Source organism: Balaenoptera physalus (assembly GCF_965194825.1).
Source record: "Balaenoptera physalus genome assembly, chromosome: 1".
In the NCBI taxonomy this organism is placed as follows: domain Eukaryota; kingdom Metazoa; phylum Chordata; class Mammalia; order Artiodactyla; family Balaenopteridae; genus Balaenoptera; species Balaenoptera physalus.
This window is the reverse complement of record NC_138882.1, coordinates 16,572,238-16,590,136: the sequence shown is the minus strand read 5'-3', so window position 1 is coordinate 16,590,136 and position 17,899 is coordinate 16,572,238. Positions and strand designations below refer to the sequence as shown.

At 41.5% G+C, this 17,899-nt stretch overlaps 1 protein-coding gene and 3 long non-coding RNA genes across 7 annotated transcripts in view; 1 reads left to right on the top strand and 3 right to left on the bottom strand.

The window, feature by feature from the left end:
- The window catches only part of LOC309644699, an 887,681-nt gene that overhangs the window by 381,432 nt on the left and 488,350 nt on the right, over positions 1 to 17,899 (bottom strand). The window lies entirely within an intron of this gene.
- Positions 1 to 17,899, top strand: part of ESRRG (estrogen related receptor gamma) — a 619,726-nt gene that overhangs the window by 287,797 nt on the left and 314,030 nt on the right. The window lies entirely within an intron of this gene.
- The window catches only part of LOC309644638, a 110,073-nt gene that overhangs the window by 11,177 nt on the left and 80,997 nt on the right, over positions 1 to 17,899 (bottom strand). The gene's annotated exons all lie outside the window — the stretch shown is intronic.
- Positions 6,416 to 16,458, bottom strand: LOC309644644. Its single transcript, XR_014254534.1, has 3 exons — positions 8,261 to 16,458; positions 6,836 to 8,096; positions 6,416 to 6,489 (listed from the first exon to the last, which is right to left on the bottom strand). It is a non-coding gene; the product is annotated as an uncharacterized lncRNA (long non-coding RNA).

Below are 17,899 nucleotides of genomic sequence, written 5' to 3'. Positions count from 1 at the left end.
CGTACATACATGTATGCGTGCATATACTATTTCAGATATTGATAAGTGATAGGAAGATGATAAAACAAGGTAATAAACTAGTGACTCTGAGGATGGGCTGGGCAAGTCCTACTTTAGTTAAGAGTCATCTGGGGCGTCTTCTGTGGTGAAAACATTTGATCTGAGCTGGGAATAAAGAAGCAGCATCAACCATGCAAAAATTCAGTTTCATTCGACTAAACAAATATTTAATTGTGCCAGGTACTGTCTGGTCACTTGGGCTATAGTAGTGAATGAAACGAAGTCCCTGCTTGTTTGGAGTTGTCATTTGTTTGTGTGTGTGTGTATGTGTGTGCATGCATACATGCATGGTGCATATATTACTATTTGTGCGCGCGCGCACACACACACACACACACACACACACACACACACACACTATGCTATGAAGAAAGATAAAGCAGGATGAGAGACAGCATATGACTTGAGTAGGATGGAACGCCTGAGTGTTATTTTATGACAGAGCTGGAGTAATACAATACAAACCTGTAAGTTTGTATGTGAGTAGAAACCTGGAGAAAGTTAGGGCAATATTTCAGAGTAGAGTTTCCAAGCAGCGAGCAGGCTTTAATGGAGGGGGAGAGGAGCTTGGTGTGTTTGGATGACAGGGAGAAGGCCCATGAGGCCAGAGCTCCGTGCATAGGTTGGAGAGAGGTCGAATATGGCATCAGATTGAACAGGGTAGAGTGTGTCAGCCTTTTAGGCTAAGGTGAGAAGTGCAGATTTTATTCACTTTATCATAAGCAAGTTTGGGGTGGTTTGGAGCCACGGAGGGATGCCATGCAATTTCCCCTAAGTTGAGTGACTTAGTAGAGATAAAAAAAAGATGGTTCCCATATTTATTTTAGAATTTAAAATATTCAGACAATGCCCAGTTATCCAGTTCTCCCCTTATCAGAACTTTTACTTAAACTGACCTGAGAAAGAATGAAAGATTTAGGGAGGTTCTGGTTCATAATTTCCCAGGCTTGTGATCAATTTCAAGTGCTATCCTCTGTGTTCTTAAAGAGGTTCATCTGGCTGGAAGGAAGGAGAAGCAGAAGGACTCTTCCTCTCCTTTTTCCCCTCCCCTCATTCCCTTAGTTTTATTAAGAAAATAATTGTAGTTTCATCTCCTAAGCACTGCATATTAAGATAACAAGCCAAAGGAGAAAGCACCCAAACAGTGTGTGAGGTAAAATTAGGACAATATTTGGATTCCTGAGGGCTGTAATTAAATCTATCTGGATTTAAAAAGAGTTATTTCAATTTGGATTTATGTTGCAAGGAAACAAAAAAGGAAGAAAGAATGGGAAAATGACATACCGCTGAAAGAACTCTTAATTCCAGTGTATTCAACTCACCCATCAGAAGAAATGGCATTAATTTAAGGTACCCAATTACAGTAATGTGGTTCAGAGCACCTCAATAGGTGTTTCAATCTCAAGCCAGGACTAACATTTGTAATCCTTTAAATGCACTTAAGAAATTGATGTTACAGCCCCACAATCTGTTAGGGGCCTTGCTTGCTAGATGATTGCAAAGTATCCCACCATTAATTGGATCATCAGAATGTGATCCGCGTCCTGGTCCCTGGATTATGGAAGACTGACTCTGCTCTGACGTGTTGAACCAGAAGCTCTTTTTGCTAGAGATTTTGACCCTTAATGTAGATAAGTGGTATTTTTCATCAATCTTAGCTTGCATTAAAAAAGGGGAAATGTCAATTCAGTGTGGGGCATTTAACTTAATTCAACATCTTTTAATTTAATACCTTGGAAAAGTTGGTCTCTCCGACCTGCCTCACACCGCTGATGGAATGTTTTGTAAAGCCCTGTTGAAAAAGGTGATCTTCCATTCGTTAATAAAATCACAATTTTGAAACTCCCTGCTTTTCCTGTTATTGTTGAAAAAAAAAAAGATTCATAAAACTCAGGAAAAACAGAACAAAACACAACTTTATTTCTTAATAGGTCCTTTTGTTAGGACAGGGTTGAAAAGATGCATGGAAACAAAAATTTAAAAACAGGAGAACAGCCTGTCTCATCTGTCTCCTCTTTTCATCCTTGTTTAAGCTGTGAAGCAATGAGGTGGTCTGTTTGACTGCCTGGTCATCATGAGTTGAGGACAAGATAATTTTATTCCTTTCAAGGCAGAAAGAAAGAAGAATGAATCACTACTAGTATTTGTTCACTAGCATGGTTTTTTGATGGTGCATATTTCACAGGTATAAAGTCTGGATTCCAGTTTAGTGGGTTTTTATGAAATTCCACCAGGTCAAAGAAGAATACCACCCTTGCATTTGTGTATGTTAGCTCACATCTGGCACGTGAGGCAATAAAGCAGTCTTCAGCCAGCTTTTACATCTTCAAAGTTTTACAGGATAAATACAATGTCAAATCCATAGCACTTTGCTTCTTGGATTAGTAGTAGTGCTTTCTCGTCAATGGATAGATAAAGATGCACGTCTTCGTATGAAAACCATTTACAACTGGTAAAATGGACAGTTTAGTCTCTGCCTGGGTTATCTTGTAAGCGCATCACATACACGTAATTGGAGTCCTGGGTGACAGTTGGGTTGGTGCTGCATCTCCAGGCAGGAAGTCCATCTGCCTCTCGCTTTAAGGATACTGAGGGTTGGAGAGAGAAGTGGAATTTGTGACAGAGTACTCTGCTGGCTTCTGATGCTCCGAAGACAAATAGAATCTCAGCCATAGTTGCCCTGGTGTCCCTTTGCGACAGCTTTCATTTCAGACTTCCACGTGGCCCTTTCCTAACGGGATCCCTTGACAGTGAGCGCCATGCAAGCGCAGGATGGGTGGGTACTCCGCGGACCTGAACCGGACCTCCCTTGTAAGCGATGTCTTAACTGAACCATGAACCAGGGTTCTCTTAAGCTGCAGTGTGAGGATATGAATTCAACTCTGAGACAGAAAAGGGAAGGGAAGTTACGACCTTACATAGAACTGGGCCCCGTGAATAGGGTTATGGCATAAATTTCCTAAGCAAGACTGTCCTACATCAAGAATGATCTTTGCTTGTGGGGTGTTCTGTTTTAGTCATTCTTGCCAGTATGAAGAGTGGAGAAAAATATCTTCTGGCTTTACTTCGTTCAATCTGGCAATGAGCTTCCAGACAAATTAATTTTATTCTCTTTAATGGCCAAAAATCTATTTTATATTAAGAGGGTTTCTTAATTTAAGTTTGAAAAATGAAAACTAGATATGAAAACTGGACCTCAATATGAGAAATACGTTCCTTTTGTAAAAAATCGTCTGTACCATCCTAAGCCCAGATATTTTCTTCTTGTTTTTCATTTGAAAATATAAAGATTAATTTAAAAAAAAAAGTTAGATTTGCACTACTTGCTGAACCTGGATAAACTAGCTTGTGCGTTTCCCAAAGGTTTTATGTTAGAACCAGACCCCTGCCTTTTTGTTTTTTATTCCAAGCTATGAGCACATATGCCCCTGCAGGGTGGGGGGAGTTAAGAGGTGTGAGTGTGATAAAGTGAAACTGCCATAAGCTACCTGTCTAATTGTTTCAGGTTTCCACCTGTCCTTCCACTGTCCTGAGGAGGCATTCTTTTTAGCTGCTCTCCAAAGTGGGCAGCAAAATGCTCCCAGACCTTGTTCCTTCGTGTTAAAGTTCCATCCTAAATGAAGCTGGCAGCTGTTTTTGCCCAATGTTATGGACCTCTACACTTTCCTTCCTGATTGAATTCCTCTAGAATCCCCCAGGACAAGCACAGTGTGCAAACCAGGGTCGACCAGACTGCTAGCCCCTGAGTTAAAGACTGAGATGTTTACCCTGAAGACAGGACTGTTTCTGCGCTCTTAGACTCCTAAGAGGGGGAAAGGACTGCTGGGAGGCCATTGATGGGAGTCTACCCTGAGTGTCTGTTTCTTCCACTTCCTCTCCCTCTCCCTTTATCTCTATCCCTATCCCTATCTCTATCTCCATCCCCATCCCCATCTCCATCTCCGTCTCTCTCTCTCTCTCCCCTCCCTACTTCTTCTCCTCCTATTGCCCTTTCTCCAGAAATTAGAAAAACATCCTATTTAATTTAAAGATCCACAGTACCCTTTAAGAAAGAGGCTACCCATTCAATTTTGGATCAGTTGGTGATAACTATAACTGTTTACCAATTATTTCAACCTTAAGGAAGTGCTGTTTATGGTAAACGTAGGTGGTTAGAGCACGGTGAATTGAGGCCAAAGTCATGTATTCTATCCCTGTCTAGGCCAGTCATTCTTTTTTAGTAATGTCACAGTATTCTTCTAAAATGCATTCAACGTCTTAACAACGTGTGCCTCTAGTTGCAGTGTTATCAGGAAAAGGAGGTGTCGGGGTTTCAAAGTCATTATCAAAACTGGGGAGGAAAATGACAGTATACATGTGCTAATTGTTAGTTAGTGGTATGATCTTCATATACTAAAGACAGCAGTTCTGTAGATTGAAAAACAAACCAATTGTTGATGTCATACCACTGCTTCTTTCATCCATTACCGGAATCAGAACCAATTTTCATCTGATGACAATGAGTAATTATGATATGAATAAATGGGAAATGAGCTCATTCTTTCTTTTCCATATCTGATTTCAGGGGCTCAGATAGGAGGCAGGTCCAAGGAAGGAGAAAGGTGTTTCATCGGTGGGTATAGAAAAAAAGCAAAAGCTAGCTGTAGAAGTGGCTTTGGTCTTCATTTCATTCCTTCTCAGGTACAGTTAAGTGAAGAGATAATTTTGGGGAAACAGACTTAAAAAAAGCTCATCTCCCAAGCCTGGGTTGTAGTAGGGCTTTTAGCCATATGCCACCTATGTCTACTCTCCCTATATAAAAAAAAAAAAATATCCCTGCAATGTAAAGTTTCTGGAAGCCGGCTGACCTTGTAACCTACTTTCTAAGAAGTCTGCGCCCATAACTGTTAGACAGAAATTCATCTCAGCACTTTTAAAATTGTGAGTCTTACAAAGGACAGCTCCCAGCCCATCCCACAGGTCATGTTTCCTCTCGTTGGTGCCCAGCGTGCTCAATGCTGCGGTCAAAGTTCATGGCTGAGGACCCCATCAGCCTGCTTTTTAGCTTCATGTTGCCTCTCAGGATGATTCCTCAGCCCACAATATCAAATTATCTTGACCACCTGGTGACTAGAGGGAACCTTTGGGTCCAAGGCACAAACCCGTCATTGGCTTACCCCGGGATTTGCCAGTCTTCAATCACCGATTCCCCCAGTAATGGTGATTAGACATCAGCACATTCATTCAAGCAGGAAATGGCAGTTTTAGTATTCTAAAAATCAGAGATGTCTATGGAAAGGGTTACTGTTTTCAAAGTAAAATGTATCTTTTTTAAAAAGTTTTTATTTATTTATTTATTTATTTATGGCTTTGTTGGGTCTTCGTTGCTGCATGCGGGCTTTCTCTAGTTGTGGCGACCGGGGGCTACTCTTTGTTGCAGTGAGCGGGCTTCTCATTGTGGTCGCCTCTCTTGTTGCGGAGCATAGGCTCCCGGTGCGTGGGCTTCAGTAGTTGCGGCATGCGGGCTCAGTAGTTGTGGCTCGCGGGCTCTAGAGCGCAGGCTCAGTAGTTGCGGCGCACGGGCTTAGTTGCTCCGCGGCATGTGGGATCTCCCCGGACCAGGGCTTGAACCCATGTCCCCTGCCTTGGCAGGAGGATTCTTAACCACTGCGCCACCAGGGAAGTCTCTTCAAAGTTAAATGTATCTTTACTTGAGGGCTGGACCAATGCTTTGTCATAGAGTAGTTTATTTGGTATTTCTTCTTATTATGAGGTGGTCTCCTGCTTGATCTGCCCAGCACTAAAGCTTGGAAGCATTTGCCTTTTCTTCTCTGAGTGTGTGTGTGTGTGTGTGTGTGTGTGTGTGTTTGCGTGCATATGTGTGTACCTGTGTATCTAGCAGCCTGTGTTATCTGGGATTATCATTCTTAGTTATTTCTCTTCTCTCCCCCTCTTCTATCTCTGCCACTCAAACCAACTTCAGCCATCTACCAGCTCTCATTGGAGATAATAGCCTCTCTTTTTTGCCATCGTCTTGTCATGTTTGATTCGGCTGCACGAGGATTTCAAATTAGCCAAAACGTTTGCCTGCTGGGCTAACTCTGCTGCCACGGTGTGTCACGGAACCACCGTACCCCTTGAGGCTTTTTTGATATTGATGATTGCTCAGGAAAAAATAAGAAATGGTTGGTGGCCATTGTTAAACCACTCCATGCCAAGCCCCTTTTATACAACAGAAAGGGCCAAGGAGGAAGACCACCTGCCTTCCTGCTGCCTGGCTGGTTGTCCCGTTGTGCTGGTGCCAGGCTCCTGATGGGAGATTATGGGCTTGCTTGGCCTGTGATCGTAGAAATAAAAACAGTAAAAAAGGAAAATAAAATAATAAGGGATGTGCAGTTAAATTCAGTGACTTACTGCTGATGGGTTTTAACTCACTGGAGAGAGAGGAACCTAATTTTCTTTTTTTTTTTTTTTTTTTTTTTAAAGGAATTCCTTTATTTTTATTATTTATTTATTTATTTATTTATTTTTGGCTGTGTTGGGTCTTCATTTCTGTGCGAGGGCTTTCTCTAGTTGCGGCAAGCGGGTGCCACTCTTCATCGCGGTGCGCGGGCCTCTCACTATCGCGGCCTCTCGTTGCGGAGCACAAGCTCCAGATGCGCAGGCTCAGTAGTTGTGGCTCACGGGCCCAGTTGCTCCTTGGCATGTGGGATCTTCCCAGACCAGGGCTCGAACCCGTGTCCCCTGCATTAGCAGGCAGACTCTCAACCACTGCGCCACCAGGGAAGCCCGGAACCTAATTTTCTTATTCCATTATATTCTCCCTGGCCTCAAGTTCACTTATTGGAGAGACTAACAGAACTGATTCTTGCCATGCAAAGTTCACAGGCATAGTCACAATAAAGTAAACTACAGGACGAGGAAGTTTTTTGTTTCTAAAATGATTTGCTGTTAGTACGTCTGAGCTGGGGTTTCATGTTATCACAAACTTACCAGATACCTTCATTATTTTTGTTAGGTTTGAAAATCAGTCTGGCGATAAAAATTTATTTCTAATATTCCAATCCAGATTTTTGTTAAAATAGCAACATTGGCTGCTTCCTTCACTCTGTATAAGCAGGACATAGAACTCCCAGAATATTACACTTGTTTGGGAGGCAAATACATAATTGAGAATGCACATTTTTTTAAAAAACTCTGCTGTTTGAAACAATGTGACTCAATTGAGCTAAAGCCACATGATTCTAGAACAATGGGATAAAAAGTAGAAACTTCAATAAATCAGGTAGTTATTTTGTTTGCAAGACATCAAAGAATTTCTTTAGCTACATTCTCTCATTAAATATTGTAAGTATCACCGCCTTATATTTTTTGAGCTTTGACCTTTTACATGACTCCTGTTACTGGTAGCTCCGTACTTCTTTTAAAAGACTAGAAGTTGTCCCTCACTTCATCTTGCCACTCTTTTCCATTGTCAAGTTAATCAGAGCTTCAGGCAGCTTTTCTCCTCTCCCATCTCTGGTGAGAAGCGTCTTTCTGCCTAAGCTGATCCTGGTCCTTGCTATGTTTTCTAAGATTCAACTCCATTAGTTAGTCTCTCCAACATGCTGGATTCTTCCACCTCCAATGATGCCTTTCCTACTGTAGGGGAAAAAAAAGCAAACAAACAACTTTCCCAACACCTTGATAACTGCTCGGATAGCTGCCTGGCTTTTCTCATTTCCTTCACCATCAACTTTCTCATAAAATGTTTCCGGGACCGGATCTCCATAGAGTCGTCACAACCTGCTCCTTGACCCCTTGTGATCTGGTGCTGCCTCACCACTGCCCTTCAGTTGCTGCCCCTTTCCCTGCAAAAGGTCAGTTTTTGGAGCACTCACTCTATGCACGGCATTGCTTGAGGTTAGTGAAGAATTCTGGGCCAATCAGTTGTGAGGCTTCAGAGCAAAGTGGTGAAGAATCAGGAATATGTGGACACTATTGTCTCTGTGTTAGTGCAGTGATGGCCTTTCGGTCATTCAGTCCTGCCACCCCTCTCTTGAATCATGGTGGGTGACCTACAGGGAAAAAGTGAAATTACATTAGAAAGTGAAGATAGCGGTGAAGGAACTAGAAAAAAGTATAATGAACTGAAATAGACTTGTCTTCCCCAGACTTTGGTATGTTGGGGTACACCATCAGATGGGATAATTTACTGTATTAGCTAATATGACCATTTTACCAAATCAGCTTGTGGGCTTTCATTCCCGGAGTTGTCAGTTGCTCCTCAGGCCCCAGCTGTTTATGCAAAGGGTTCTATACTTGACCCTGAAGCAGGATGACATTTCAGTAGGAAACTTGTCTCTCTCTCCTGGATTAGGAGAATGATGCTTGTGTTTTCCACCTACGGTAGGATCCTGGCCAAAACTAACAGTTGAAAGGAACTTTCCATTCAGCTTAGGAGTTTCAATGTTGAGCAAGAAGGAATTCCCCATAATTGTTCTTTTTCTGTATGGTGTTTCACTTTTTTGCTAAAGGAGCCCCTGTTCTTGAGTAGAGATGGTGGTAGCTTTACAAATAAGGGGGGAAAATCAAAATGATATTAAATGCACAAGGATATCAAATGAGCGATTTCACTGGTTCTTGCTTATAGAGACGAATGCACCGTCTTGTTTTGCGTTCGTTTATTGCCACTTATGCAGTGTGAGAGAGCCCCAAGGGCCCTGTGTACACCTTGGTCTCCATGTAGCAAAATTAAGTACAAAGAATCATTTGCAGACACTGGCAGCTCTCGGCTGACCCCCCAGGCGAAGGGTAGAAGCAACCTGGGAAAAAAGAACAGTGGATCACAGTCTTCTAACTTTAAAAATATGTATATGTATTTCTCAGATAAGTGCCCACTGAATAGCAAATATCTTTCTCATCATATTGGGCTTATTTCTACCCCATCTCTGACCAGGTCCTACATTTAAAAACCCAGGAAGGTCTTAGCAATAATAATGAGTCCTGGTTTTCCTAAATTCATTGCCTGGAAAATTGTCTGTGCATGACCCAGAATTAACTATATCCAAATTACGTGTGTACTGGGTGAGAATGATCTAAATTTGTTACCTAATAGTTTACCTTAGGTAATTTCAAATGTCTTTACTGTTTCTGTTATTGTTTAGTAATAAAATTTAAGTCTTTTTCTCTCTCTCTCCTTGTTGAATGAGGCAGAAAAACCCTTGTTTTCCCCAGAGTTCTGTCTCCTCAGGCTTCATTTGGTAAAGGCAAGTTCAGATTAGATAATTTTAGTTCTTTATGTGGAGCTATTTTTAAATGTAACTTTTGCTAATAATGCAATTAGTTGTGTCTTTTGCATAATTTGCAATACGGTGTTGAAGTTTAAGAAGCTTCATTTTATTTTAATTAACAACTGATAGGTAATAATAACCAAGCAGCTGCTAACGTTACCAGCCTTAACTCTTGGAAAGAAAAAAAAAAAAAAGGCAGCAGACACATCACTCCTCCTCCTTCTCCCCTCCCCGCTTTGAAATAGTTAATAAGAATGCCATGTATAAAATTACCCAGTTGGAGGGAACAGGAGCTGCATTCCAATATGGAGGGCAGTGGAAAATCACTCAAAATTGCGTGATGCGTCCCCTCCCCCAGCCTCCCCTCCCACCCCTTTCCTTTCTCTCCTCCCCCCACTCTTCTCTAATTATCGGTCTCATAGTTTCGTTGTGGGAGGCGGGAGAGCGTGCACGGGGGTATTGCGACGTTTCAGTTTACTGTTCCTAACAATTCCTTTGCACATTCCATTAGCACATTATTTATAGCTTCGTAAAAGGGTCCTTTTTTTTTTTTTTTCCTTCTAACGGTATTCCTGTATCTCTGACGATGATGCTCTCTGAAGACTGAACTGTTATTTTTAAAAAATCTATTCCGTAAGTCGACTGCTCATTGGTTCACCCTCTTCAGCTTCCCTCCTGTCGCACTTGAAAAAGTCTGCCCGCAAATCCTCTCCAGAGATGCGGCTCAAATCAGGCAGTTTGAAAAGAGTCCGAGAGAGGCTTGGAGCCAGGATCCTGTGTCTTACAACCTGCAGTTCTAAGGCTGCCGAGAGCCCTGAACGCCGGTTGCCTGGATAAACAAGACTTCCTAGAACTCATTTCCTCCTAACTCCGCATAAGCTTCCGCCTGACAAGCCTCTCCACGAGAGAGGGCTGTGTTTTCCCCAATCAATTCCTTTTTGAACCCACTTAGTTAGTCAAGCATTGTGCATAGCAACTACAGAAAGGGCCCCGTGTCTGGGGCATAAATTGCTCTTCTGTGCCACTGTTTGCGAGCACACCCCCCCTCCCCCCCCAGTTATGGATTACTTCGTTCTCCACTTGACAGGAACATAATTAGAACTGTTGATGAAATCTACCAAATTGTCCCTCCGTGGCCTTGGTGGTCAGGAAATTTGGCTGAGTCATATTTGTCACCGATGGGGAGGCTCTAAACCCTTCATGTTAACTATGTTATTAATGTGCCCGGAATTGGTGACACTTGAAGTGAGTCGGGCCCTAATGGCACCTGGCGATGAATACATTGTCGTGCGGCGTTCAGAGTTTCAGCGAGGAGAAAATGCGAATAAAATTCCCGAGCGTGCGTGTGTCGGTGTGTTTGCTGTGGGCACGTGGAGGCTTTCATTTCAAAACATGGCCTTTTTGAGGCCTTTGCTGATGCCACAGGGCGTGCCGTTATGGAGCTGGCTGCTATTTTAGCCACTGCTTCATCCCGTAAATCCTCTCAAAGGTGAGAAGGCTGTGAAGTAGAATGGTTAAGAACCAGGCGTTTTGGAGGAATCCTGACTTCCTTGCTTATTAGTTCTGAGCTTCTTAAACTTGTTACTTGACCTTGTTATGTCTCATTTTCCTCACCAGTAAAATGGGAATAGTGTAGCTCTAAGGAATTAAATGAAAACATCTCTGAAAGAATTTAGTGCAGTGTCTGGTTAGTGGCCAGTCAATGGTCCTGTTATGATGATGATGGTGATGATGATGATGGTGATGATGGTGATGATGATGATGATGGTGATGATGATGGTGATGATGATGATGATGGTGATGATGGTGATGGTGATGATGATGATGATGATGATGGTGATGATGATGATGATGATGATGATGATGATGGTGATGATGGTGATGGTGATGATGATGATGGTGTTGATGGTGATGATGATGATGATGGTGATGATGATGATGGTGATGATGATGATGATGATGATAATGAACAGCAGCCTAACCCCTCCATCCTCAGCGATTTCTTCTCACGTTTGCATATATGTTCAGAGACACCCTTCAGCGTGGCAGGAGCTCTGGGGCTCTTTGAGAAATGGTTATACTATTGGAGAAAGAATAAACTTTGCAGGTTAATAATACCAAGAGGCTGTTGATTGTACATTGAATTCCACAGCCATTCTGTCAATGCAAAGCACATTTACTGAGATAGCTTCATCTTCTTCTAAAATAAAAGAGTGAAACAAGTGTCATTTAAGCATATACCTATGTCCCTATATCCCATTGTTTTTCCTATCTTTCACAGGATCTGAGCCCCTTCTCTGGTCATATTCCCCAAGATGACCCTTAACACTGCATTTGTATCCCTAAGCATAGAGCTTTGAGATACTAGTGAATTGACAAATGTTAACTGAGCTATGTACCACAATCAACTGTTATAAAAACAATGTAGACTAAGATGACGGGCTAAAAGATGTGCCACTGGTGAAAGGACATCGTTCTTCACATATGGGATCCAGCATCACTGAAAACACAGTCAGGAAGTTCCTGGTCACTGAAATATAGCCTTTGGTTTCATCTGTTAATTAGACATGAAAAAAAATTTTAAATAACTTTTTTTTATGACCAGTTGTCTTTTTGGGGTTAATGCCTTGTGGCTAGGTTTTCTACCTTTAGAAAATACAAATTCTAACACATGTAGAGACAACAAGCAAGCTCTAAAATATTAAGGAAAAGAGCTTGATATGTGTGTGTGTGCGTGCGCGCGTGTGTGTGCGCCCCCAAGAAAAACTGGATAATTTTGTTAAGAGGGTGTGTGTTCTAATACTGTGATTTTTATTTGCCTTTGTTTTAAACATTTATGAAGCTTTTACTATTGCTATGCACTTCAGGTGATAACCCTCTGATGTAGGTACTATTTAGCATCCCCGCCTGGCAGATGTGGAAATATAGGTTAGATGATGTGGTCTCTGTTTGCCTCTGCATACCTTCCTTCTGTGAAAACACGAGAGCAAACAAAAACACAACGGCTTTCAATCCTTAAATTTGCAGAACATGTATCAAAAGTTGGCTTTGTAAGTGCACTGCTGTCATGTGTCACAGGAATCCATTTTCTTCGTAGCTAAGAGGGCTCTGAAGATCTCAGTTTCCAGACCAGCTCTCCTCCCTCTGGGAAACAGCCCCCAAATTTAAGCTCTGGTTCTTTCTTGAGCATGTGAGATATTTGGTCATTGCTAATTTCACCCAGGAAAGGATTATGTTTTAAGCAGAGAACAGTGAACCACCAAACAGTGAAAAATGATCTGTGTAAGCACACTACTAAGAGCAAGAGATGTAAAGAGAATTAGAAAGTTCTTAATTTTTCTTCATCATGTCCCCAATTTCCAGCCTATGAGAGTCTGCTCATCTTTCAAGGCCCTATTCAAATACCGCCTTATACCTGAAGTCTTTCTGGCTTCTGGTTCTCTTTGGAATTAACCATACACTTTGCCAATTTCCCTTAGCATTGGACTGGTACTGTAGTTATTTATATGGAGCTATTAGATCCTACTTGATGATGGGTGTCCTTTCATACACTCCACACATCCAACCCTGTGTACACAGTTGGATACGCTTTCATTCATTTATTCATTTGGCCAGTTGGTGAAATAGGATCATACATATAAAGTCAAGTGAAGAAAGTCTAAGTGTCAAATGAGTTATATGAAATAACTTCTATATTTATCATGAGGGAAGAAAAATTATGGAAGCCTAGAGAATTTTAAGAAACGTCACCTCAATGCAACGAGATAGGTGTTATTATTCCTGTTTTATAGGTGAGGAAATGGAGAGGTTAAATTACTCCAGGTCATGCAGGTAGAGAGGGACAGAGCTAGGGTTTTATCAGAGCTTCTCTCAGTTACTGTCAGATGCTAGAGGGCAAGCCAGAGGGCATTGAATAAATGCAGACAGTCCCTGACTTAAGATGGTTTGACTTATAGTATCTCGACTTCACCATGGGGTAAAAGCGATACTCATTCAGTAGAAACTGTGCTTCAGATTTTGAATTTTGATCCTTTCCTGGGGTAGTGATGTGCGGGCAGTGCTCTCTGATGACGCTGGGCATTGCAACTGCCAGTCAGCCATACGATCACATGGGTGAACATGTGATAACCATTCTGGACCCAGACAACCATTCTGTTTTTCACTTTCAGTACAGTTTACAATACATTACATGAGATATTCAACATTTTATTATGAAATTGGCTTTGTGTTAAATGATTTTGCCCAACTGTAGGCTAATGTAAGCACGTTTAAGGTAGGCTAAGCCATCCATGATGTTTGGTAGGTTAGGTGTATTAAATGCATTTTCGAGTTAACAATATTTTCAACTTATTTATTGGGATGTAAACTCATTGTAAAATCAAGGAAGATCTGTACAGTATAACTACTGATCACATTTTTAAAAATTATTCATTTATTTATTTATTTGGTTGCACCAGGTTTTAGTTGTGGCAGGCGGGCTCCCTAGTTGCATCTCGCAGACTCCTTAGTTGCGGCTCTCCCGCTCCTTAGTTGTGGCATGCAAACTTTTAGTTGCAGCCTGCACGTGGGATCTAGTTCCCTGACCAGGGATCGAAACTGGGCCCCCTGCATTGGGAGCACGGAGTCTTAACCACTGCGCCACCAGGGAAGTCCCCTGATAACATTTTAATAAGTTTTAAAATCCAGAACAAGATAAGATGACTGTACTGTAAGAGAGAATATTTTAGAGACATTGTTTTAAATAAAATCATCAGACCAGTATATCACCATGTTATTCTCAACATATTTTTTCAGTAACAAAGTAAAGCATGTCTGTTGTAAAATATTTTAAGAATACAGACAAATCTAAAGGAGAAAATGAAAATCACCACCATTCCATTAATATACAGAGCTATACACTGTTATCATTTAAGATAAATAATTCTTCCAGGCTTTTTCTATGGTCACAACCTGTAAATCTGAGATCTATTTTTCTTTCAGTTTTGAAGCAGTCAGTACTGCAATGTCAGTGTCTGTGAGAGATCAGTCAGGATCACTCTCCTTCTGGTATAGCTGGGAACGAGAGAGGAACTCCCATGAAAATTCTGCGTGATTGCAGACTCTAAAGTATCTACTTGGTCAGTTGATGATAGCAGAACTTTCCAAGCCCTTTTGGAACCAAAGCATGGAAAATTTTGGAGGAACAGTTTCAAGTTCCTTTCTGAGAATCAGAAGCAATGACAGTGTCATTCTACTAAAGACTCTGGGATCCAATCTGAAACTTGAATTTATGTGAGTATGGACTAAAATTAAGAACAAGGCCCTTGGCTTCAGCAACATTAGGCCTCTTACCTTCAGTTTCCTACTTCGTAAAATGGGATCAGTAATATAAAACCCAAAGGCTTATTAGTATAAGGATGAAATTAAATCGGGAAATGTTTATAAAACAATTTTCACATGATATCCAATAATGTTCTAATAGTATAATAGCATTATTATCACTAACCTCTGCTTATCACCTCTCTTGACTTCTGAGCCAGGGGGTAAACTGTACTCGATGTGGCCGGTAAGCCCAGATCACACAGCTAGTACTTAAAACTCAAGGTCAGAAGGTGTGCCAGCACGCATAAGTCCACACTGTACTTTTGATTCTGATACTACATTTCAGGGTACTATTTGTTTACAAGTCCAGATAAATGTATTGTATTAGAATCGTACCCTTAGCCAGTGTGCGTACCCTTACTGATTGCACACTGTCTGTCTGTCTCTAAGCTTGTGTTTGTGTTTTCCTTTCACATTTCCTGGGATCCGGGTGACTTGGGCACCTTGTCATTAGAACTGAGCTTAAATTCAAATTCACTCCACCTGTCCTCCCTTTACACCTCAGCATATGAGAATATTTAGGTAAATCTTGCTGTTCCCCTAGTTTTGTTAGCAAGGGAAATGTAAGAAACTTGAGTGGGAGTTTATATTCCCAACTGGATGCTATAGAATCGACATTGATTGACACTTCAACTCAGACAGGGGGTTGGCTTCATTGGCTGGGAAGGTTTTGCCACAGAGGGGCTAATGGATCCAGCTTAAATCTGAGGACTTAGGATGTAGTTGGGAGGCCTATCTGCCTAGACTACGTACCCTTTCAGTACTGGGCTGATGATAACGTATCATTACATTTCCAGAGAGTCCTTGTTAAGATGCTGATGCCGAGGAGTCCTGTTACTTTAAGTCCTTCTCCTTCTGAAATGCTTCGTAGAGTGTAAGCCACATTGCTGAAGTCATACGGCTGTTCGGTGGCAGAGACTGGATTTGAATCCAGGGTTGCTTAGCACTACCCACTATGCACACTTCCAGCATCAGTAGGAACCAAACGCATTTATTAGCTTATTTGTCTTTTACATTAAATGTAGCTTAGGATCCACCATCCCAGATTTTGAGGCTGTCCCTTCCTTCTTGGAGTCTCTGAAATGTCACTAAAAAATTCAGAGGTCTGATTACCCGCTGAAAAACATTAGAGGGAATTTGTAGAGCTCCTTACAATATATCTTTGCCTGCATTATCCTATTGGACGCTGACAACCCCCCAACATGGGTACTATTGTCCACATTTTACTGTTTTCTTTTTACAAGGAGAACATCTAAGCCATACCGAGATATAGAAGCAGTAGTGATGGCGCTCAGTCCCACGTACTGTTCTGAGGCTCAGGCCAGAGATTTCGCCCTCCAAACCTTGCCTGAAGGGGCAGGAAGAATGTACTACAAGGATTTGTCTCTGGGCCCAGCGCTTTCAGAACTGACATGGAGAGATAACAATGCCCACGTTTTCTGCCCGTTACTCTCATAATTGTCATGGTGTGGGGTCAGAACCTGTTGACAAAGAGAGGCGGATGTATCAAGTTATCAAGAACAGACTCTGGGGACTTCCCTGGTGGCGCAGTGGTTAAGAATCTGCCTGCCAATGCAGGGGACATGGGTTCAGTCCCTGGTCCGGGAAGATCCCACATGCCATGGAGCAACTAAGCCTGTGTGCCATAACTACTGAGCCTGTGCTCTAGAGCCCGTGAGCCACAACTACTGAGCCCACATGCCACAACTACTGAAGCCCGTGTGCCTAGAGCCCATGCTCCGCAACAAGAGAAGCCACCACAATGAGAAGCCTGTGCACTACAACGATGAGTAGCCCCTGCTCGCCACAACTAAAGAAAGCCCACGTGCAGCAACGAAGACCCAATGCAGTCAAAAAACAAACAAACAAACAAACAAAAAAAGAACAGACCTCAGTGGCACATTCTACAGGCCACTGACCTCCTTCCTGACCAAGTACAATCATGCAGAACCACATGCAGACAGATATTGAATATCTGATATTGATATTAATATTGAATATTAAATATTGATATTGATATTGAATATTAAAACATTTATTCTTCATTTCGTAAGGCAGGGCAGGTAGACACCCATCTCAGCAGGGTTCATGGTTTGTTACTTCCCCAACTTCACAAAAATGTGCCACAAGTCCGTCGCAGTGAGACACTAGTTCGGTAATTCGGCGTGTGTCTTCAGCATCCCTTCCTTCTCCAGAGCATATGCTCTAAGATGCTCGTGTTTGAAAGGATGAATAACAGTTAATCATTAAAGAAATAGGCTTAGCACTTCATAAACTCTAGGAAAGACTGTTTTCGTTTCTAAACATTTAAATTACTCAGCCTTTTTATGCATTAAAACCCAATTATGACTTAGTATGTTGGAGAGTTTCAAAAGCTGTTCCCTGTAGGATCTGTGCCTAAGATTTTCTCATTCAGTAGTTCACACCCTCTCCGATCCAGGCTTTGTGAAAAATAAAAAAATAATAATAATAATAAATGTAAAAAGGAGAAGAAGCTTAAAACAGAGAGAGGCACTTGACAAGACATTGGGCATTATTCCCTAAAACGACAGTTCTTGAGGAATGCGGGGGGTGGGAAGAGGGACAAATGTCATTTTCCAACTTTTCTGGACTCTGCTCCCTTGTTAGATGTGCGTATGGTTTTATCGAAAAAAGAGATAAACAAGAGAAACATCTTATAGTTGGAAACTTATCTCCATGGGCTCCAGCCAGGTGTGTGTTGTAAAAGGTGCATATGAAGTAGACTTGTCTTTCATTGTAATGGAAGACAGTTGATCAGTAGCAAAAGTTGTGAATATTATTTTAATGCTTTTTTGCACTATATATAAAATCATAGGCCAGTAGCCAGTAGAAGTTTCAGATTTCCCTGAAAATTTTGTTTTAGTCTAATGCCTTGAATCCTGTAAAGACAGCTTACATTCCCACCAGAAACCTGGTGGCTCTAACATTCTAGAAGAGAAGATAAACAAGTCTGTTGAATTAGAAAACCTAACAGTTGGGAAGAACTGGAATCCAACTTATTGGTCAGCCTGGAAATAAGGTTAAGTGATTTAAATTTCTTAAAGGTAATGTGTTTTCTTTTGTGTTTTTCCTCCTGGCACTAAAGCAAAGCCATATCCAAGCAATAACTAAAGTAAGATTATGGAATTCCAAAGGAGAATACATAGAATAACTCTCCAGCATCTAAAATGCCATCATAATATTAACATTTCTAAAAATCATCAGAG